Source organism: Lygodium microphyllum, chromosome 5, assembly GCF_053477565.2.
Source record: "Lygodium microphyllum isolate KBCC chromosome 5, Lygodium_microphyllum_v1.1.10, whole genome shotgun sequence".
NCBI classification, from domain to species: Eukaryota; Viridiplantae; Streptophyta; class Polypodiopsida; order Schizaeales; family Lygodiaceae; genus Lygodium; species Lygodium microphyllum.
The window spans coordinates 10,707,239-10,714,619 of record NC_141139.1 but is presented as its reverse complement, the minus strand read 5'-3'; the positions used below and the strand labels follow the sequence as shown (position 1 = coordinate 10,714,619).

At 42.6% G+C, this 7,381-nt stretch overlaps 1 pseudogene; it reads right to left on the bottom strand.

Annotated features, from left to right (window-relative positions):
• Positions 1 to 451: 451 nt before the first annotated feature.
• On the bottom strand, positions 452 to 890 carry LOC148035507 (alpha-soluble NSF attachment protein pseudogene; annotated as a pseudogene).
• Positions 891 to 7,381: the final 6,491 nt, after the last annotated feature.

Here is a 7,381-nt window from a genome sequence, read left to right as displayed (position 1 = left end):
CAAGATAGAAGATCAATCTAGTGAGATCAGATTCAATTTGAAAGCTCAATTGCAGATAATATGAGACATACAATCAGCTACATCTGATTAAGAGCAACTTCAATAAACGTCTTGACAAAGACAAAGTCTCATATCAATGAATTTTTCATGTAGTCTAAATCCCTATGAAGCTTCTCTTGGAACTCTTTAAATCATTGACTCAACAAATCCTGTGAAACAATAAGTAGCCTTGATAGTAGAAAGAGAAAGCACATCTTCAATTGTGAGACCAAACTTTGTAGTCAAAGGCACTGAATTTGTCTTGAAACTCCACCTTGGACATCAAATTTAAAGCCTGCTTGGACTTCTCCCTGTGGTTGTCCTTGTTTCCCGAGTACTTTGTAAGAGATTGGCAATTAAAAATCCTTTCACAAACACTTTGTTCAATGGAATCACAGCAACCCCCAGAGGATCATCTGCTGTAAAGGTGTCTCTTGTAATGCTTTGCAGCCATTGATAATCTTCCATTCTCAATAAACAACTGAGCTGCCAGATTGAAGAAGTTTGCTGCCTCCTTGGGGTTTGTCTTCTTGAAACAATTTGCAGCTTCAACATATGCAGAGCCAGCATCGTGCTTGCTTTCAAGCCCTTGCATTTTCACAAACTTGTGCCTCGAACAGAATAATGATCGTTTTAGTCTGAATTGAAGTCCAGACCTTTAAATGACAATTTGCAAGTTTGATATACACGTCTGCAGCTTTATCCCAGCATTTTGCGAGTTTGTAACAATTGCCTGCTTTTTCGTAGAGCTCTGCGGCACCGTCATACTTTTTCCCTAAAAGACTCCAACCTTTCAGCTTCTTCTCTGCCTTCTTCTCGAAATCGTTCCCTCTCGCTTCATGATCGGACATGGACATTCGCAGCTTTGGATAGCGAGATTATGGGATTGCTCAGACAAAGGACAGAGAGGGCAATTCTTTCTTACTTTGTGCCTTGGTGCGCCAGGGATGGTGGCCCGTCGATTTCCTCTCGTGCCTCTCTCTTGCCCAAAAACTTTAGCACTCTGTCTCCGCATCCCCCCAGCTTTCTCAAGCTTTTTCCGTCGTTTTCTCCCCCTTCCTCTTCGATTGCAGAGCGCACTTTTTACCTCCCAGATTAGCGTCGTTTTCTCCCCTTTTTCCGCCTTCTGATTCCTCATCCAAAAATGTCGTATACCAGATCTATCAATCCCAAAAAAAAATTCCCCAAGCTCCAAGTTCAGCGTATCCTGAAATGTATGCATTCCATGAGATTACATCATGAACTGGCAGCATGTCAAAGACACGGTGTGCTTCAGCAAGTAAGCCACTTCTGCCATACATGTCTACCAGTTTGTTTCCAACATAAAGCTCACTCTCCAATCCTTTTTGAGCTACTTCTGAATGTATCTTCTGACCTATGTCCAGTGGTCCTACACTACCACATGCTTTCAAGCAGAGAACATAAGTTATAGCATCTGCAGACACACCCCCTTGTTGCATAAGCTTGAAACATGTGAGCACTTCCTCACCAAAACCATGTTCGGAGTAGCCTGTAATGAGGGCAGTCCAAGAGACTGCATCACAAATGGGTAAGTTGCTGAAAACATGATGCGCTTCCGCAAGGGAGCCAAATTTCCCATACATATCCACAAGAGAGTTGCCCACCAGGGGCTACAAGCGCCACATTTACCATAGATACTAATAAGTGTGCTATTAACAAAAGCATCTGAAGTGAAGCCCTTCATGTGAGCATCTATACTCATATGCAGAGAATAAATGTAATGACAACAACTAAGTATGCACAAAGTATCGAATCGCACACACAACTGTCGGGTGGTTTTCACACCTCGAATGCGCAGCAATACGACATCCACCCCCTCTAATCTTGCGCATCCTCCGGATGGGCCAACTACCCATGATCATTATCATCAAGATCCACAAACAAATCAATCCCTTCGTTATGCATTTTTGGTAGATCAACAATATTATCAGCTATATCATCTGTCTCTTCCATTGGAGTTTCTTGTTGTTGCTCTTCTCTTGAAAATTCTTCCAATGCATAATCCTCATCATCTCTTTTCTTGAAAATCTTGATTCTTTTTCCAGCAATAGGCACTCTAAGCACTGTTCCATCCAATTCTGTCAGCTCATATGTTGCATTATCAAAGACATGTCTGACTATGTATGGCCCAAACCATCTTTTCACCATCTTCTGAAGTGCAGTATGCTGATTTTCAAGGCTGCTATCAAAGACCAATACCCAATCTCCCTCTTCTATTGCTCTAGGCCGCAAGCGATGCCTGTTATCAAACCTGTCCTTGTTCCTTAGTCTAGCAAGTTTCAACCTGTCAATAGCTAGCTGAATATCCTCAGGTCTCCTCTCCAACTGTCGAGTCCGAAGAGCTAAGAGCTCCTCTCTCGTCAAATCCTCTTGCCAAGGTAAAACTGACCAAGTCAAAGCACAAGTCTCAATTGGCATAACAGGTTTCTGACCATACATCAACTCTGCAGGCATATATCCTGTGGTAACACTATGAGTCGTACGATCAGCCCATAAAGCAAATGGTAAAAGTCTTGGCCATTCTCCAATCCGTCCTCTGCATGCTTTGGCTAATGCTTTCACTATCGGCGGATGCCCTCTTTCACTCTTTCCATTTCCCTCTGGATTGTATGCTGTGGTTAGAACCAATTTGATTCCTAGCCGAGAGAAAAACTCCCTAGCTTCATCTGCATCCAATTCACCATGATCCGCAGTGATCTTACCCACACAACCATACCTGCAGAAAATTTCCTCCAATAAGAACTTACACACTGCACTAGTGGTCTTCGTTCTCAAAGATCTGCCCTCAACATGATTAGTAAGATCCTCTCTAGCCAAAACAATGTATCTCATCTGCCATAGACCCATAGGCATGGTAACCAAATCAACTACCCACTTATAATGAATGCATAGCGGATAGGTCGGATGAAGCTCATCTCTATGACGCACTACTGAATACATCTGCGAGTCTCTGCAAGTCTCAACAAAGTGAAAAACATCTCTGTACATGCCTTTCCACCAATATTTCTCCTTGATTTTCTCATAAGTAGCCCATACTCCTCTATGACCAGCCCAAGGACTCTCATGAAACTCCCTCATCACCTGTAACTATGTCTCTCTATCGCAGACAACCCGCAAAGGTAATCCGCCTCTTTTCTTCGGATGCTTCCAAAGAAATCCGTCCTTGAGAAAATAACCATAGGCTTTCCTTCTGATCTTCTTGAACTCTTCATCTGTCCATTCATCTCTTTTTCTTAGTGTACTAAGATACCTGCCAATCTGTAACCAATCTCCAACATAAAGTTCTTCTATGAAAGCCACAATATCATAGACATGACAAACATGATCAACCATAGTGGCTGAAATTTCTGCATCATCCTCTTCTGCAAGTAGAGTCTCCTCTTCATCATATCTGGCTCTAGACAATATATCTGCCACTGGATTATCCTTCCCTGCTATGTGTTTAAATTCCGGATTTAATGACTTGATGTATGCAATCCATCTAAACATGGCTATATCTGGAGTAGAGCAACTCGTGATCATACCAATCAATGGCAAGCAATCTGTCTCTACCACAATTGAAGCTCCAATAAAGTACTCCTTGTCACATTTGAGAGCCGTGACAATCCCCAATAATTCCCTCTTGATTTGCGGATATCTCCTCTGTCTCTCGTTTAGAACTTTCGCCCCAAACCGAATAGCATACCTATTTCCATCGGCATCATCTTGACCCACAGCCCAACCTATGCCAATTGGACTAGTGTCAACTGTCAATACAATAGGCCTATCACAGTTATAATCCGCTTTTCTGAGAGTAGGAGCATTCTGCAATAACTTCTTCAATTTCCGCATGGCTTTAGTGTGGCTCTCATCCCAATAGAATTTCTGCCCCTTTTGAAGCAGCTGATACAAACAATCTGCAATGTGTGCAAAATGAGGTATCCAAATCATATAAAACACACAAGCACCAATGAATCTCCGTACCTCTGAAGTAGTAGAACAATACTCCGCAATCTTGCCTATAGCATTCACCTTATCAGGTGAGGGTTTCCTGCCATAATATCCACACATATGCCCAACAATGACAACCTCATTCACTCCAAAAACAGATTTTTGCCCTGAAAGTGTCAAGTTCACTTCTTCTAGCCTGGTCAAAATCTTCTCACATGCTGAAATATGATCAGCCACAAAGTATCTGCATCCCTGCTCATTTAGGCTCTCATTCTTCTCTTCTTCTGCACACCCCTTAATGGGCACATCATCCAAGAAAGGCATAGTAAGCTGAGGTATGTAATCACGAAGGACCTTATGCATGGCATTCATCATATGCGCAACAGAATTAGTAGCACCTTGAGGCAAAGTACACATCCTCACAAGCCCAATAGGAGTTCTCATGGTGGTTATGTCCCTTCTTTCCAAAGCCAGCTGAAACTGATCATAACCTGAATACAAATCACCCAAAGAATAGATGGCACGTCCAGCAAATGCCTCTGCAAACTCATCCACAACTGGACCTATACCAACATTCCTGATAGTAACTCTGTTCACTGGCTGCATGTCCTGAATAAATCAGAGAGTTCCATTCTTCTTTGGAACTGTAAACCACCTGTTTGAGTATGGTGTAGATGAATGCTCAAGGATTCCCATCCTGATTTTCTCATTCAATAAATCAATCAGCTTTGGCAAGTGTGCTTTAGGCACTGGAATAGGTCGAAGATTCCATGGGATATGGGGAATAGTAAAAATGACCATAGGAGCAACAATATCAGGATTCACACATCCAATCTCATGTGCGAAAAAAGCAAATCCCCGTCCATGATGCTCAAGCATCTCTTGAAAGCATTGCTTCTCCATGGGTAACAAGAAATCACCATTTCCAATTTTCAATTCAGCAAGTGTCTCTGCTGAAAATTTATGACCAATATGCTCCGGATTCCTCAAAATTTGTTGTTTAGCAGCCCTCTCTATTTGCTGATCACTGTCAGGTGGAAGCGGTACAGCAACCGGCTTCACCTTCTTATCCACAGTTTTGTATTTCGTGTCAACGGTGGCTTCATTATGCTCTTCTGCATTACATAAACCTTGCTGTAAATCAGCAATTCTGCACTCCAATGGCTGAATATTCTCAGCCCTCTGCTCTATGGACTGCATAGAAACAACCCCAAACTCTGAATGCTGAAATATTTCAGCAATAAACTCTGTTGGCTGAAATTTTTCAGCCCTCTATCTCTCTGAAAGCTGATCATAACCAGCTGGAAACTCTGTTTGCTGAATTTCTTTAGCACTCAACACTCTTTGCTGAGTTACCTCAGCCTCTGACTCAATCTGTGACATAAAATCTGCAATTTCATGAAACATATCCAGGGACTGCACTAATACATTACCATGACAATTCAGCATATCAATTTTCAGCATATCTCCCATTTCTGTCATCGTATCTGCACAAATCACACTGTCATACATCCCATCTATGTGCTCATCATCCTCCAAAATTCCTGCATTTTTCAAATTTTTCTCCTTCCTGCATATATACTGCCTGGCAGCTCTAGGCAACATAGAAGTCTTCTGATAACTCATTGAACTGTTTGCTGAAATCCCAACATAATCAGAGGAGAAAACATCGCTGCCAGGAGGCGAGAACTCCAATCTCCTCTGCTCTGTACCACCGTCGTCTCGCGAAACGGCGGTACCTAATGAAAACCCGAATCCCTCATAGTGGGCAAGGGTGCATCTCTGAGAGTATCTCTGTTTCTAACATGGTTCACACATACAGTCATAAACTGAACTGCTCTCATATTATCTTTACTGCGAATCCGTGCGTAAGTAGATCCATCATCCATGACCTTTGTTTCCATGTGCATCTCTGTAATGAATGGCTGACCAAGAATTATGGGATACATCCCATCTATGTGCTCATCATCCTCCAAAATTCCTACATTTTTCAAATTTTTCTCCTTGCATATATACTGCCTGGCAGCTCTAGGCAACATAGAAGTCTTCTGATAACTCATTGAACTGTTTGCTGAAATCCCAACAGAACCGGAGGAGAAAACATCGCTGCCAGGAGGCGAGAACTCCAATCTCCTCTGCTCTGTATCACCGTCGTCTCGCGAAATGGCGGTACCTAATGAAAACCGGAATCCCTCATAGTGGGCAAGGGTGCATCTCTAAGAGTATCTCTGTTTCTAACATGGTTCACACATACAGTCATAAACTGAACTGCTCTCATATCATCTTTACTGCGAATCCGTGCATAAGTAGATCCATCATCCATGACCTTTGTTTCCATGCGCATCTCTGTAATGAATGGCTGACCAAGAATTATGGGATACATCCCATCTATGTGCTCATCATCCTCCAAAATTCCTGCATTTTTCAAATTTTTCTCCTTCCTGCATATATACTGCCTGGCAGCTCTAGGCAACATAGAAGTCTTCTGATAACTCATTGAACTGTTTGCTGAAATCCCAACATAACCGGAGGAGAAAACATCGCTGCCAGGAGGCGAGAACTCCAATCTCCTCTGCTCTGTACCACCGTCGTCTCGCGAAACGGCGGTACCTAATGAAAACCCGAATCCCTCACAGTGGGCAAGGGTGCATCTCTGAGAGTATCTCTGTTTCTAACATGGTTCACACATACAGTCATAAACTGAACTGCTCTCATATCATCTTTACTGTGAATCCGTGCATAAGTAGATCCATCATCCATGACCTTTGTTTCCATGCGCATCTCTGTAATGAATGGCTGACCAAGAATTATGGGATAAGAGCATGAATCCTGCACAAAGAAATGAAAATCCTCCTCTACATCACCAATAGAAACCCTGACACTAGGGCAAGCAGCATATAAATCACTTGCAGTATTATTGGCGGCTCTCATACGCCACCCATGCTCTACATCCATAGGCCATCTGTTACTCTCATAAACTCCACGAACTATGAGATTAATCTCTGAACCATGATCAACCAATGCAACATAAGGCACCTGTTTCTCTCCAATCTTTACCATCGTCTCTGTAGTTGCCCTAGCCCAATGGCTCCGCGAAAAGTGACTACGCGGTATCAAAACAGGCTCATCAATTTCAGCATAATGCATAGGCTGAACCCTCTTCTCTACCTGCGGAAAAACAGAAGCATTATCAACCATGACCTCATCCTCATCCTCATCCAACTCTCCAATCAAAACTCCCTGTGTATCAGTGGTAGCCAATGCATGTCTTTTCCTCTTCAGGACCTCCTGAAACTGATCCTGAAACTCTCTTTTTGAGATGCCCAAAATCTCAGAAATAGTGAAAGTCACCTCACTGCCAAGTATTTTATCATTAAAGATTTTCTTCATG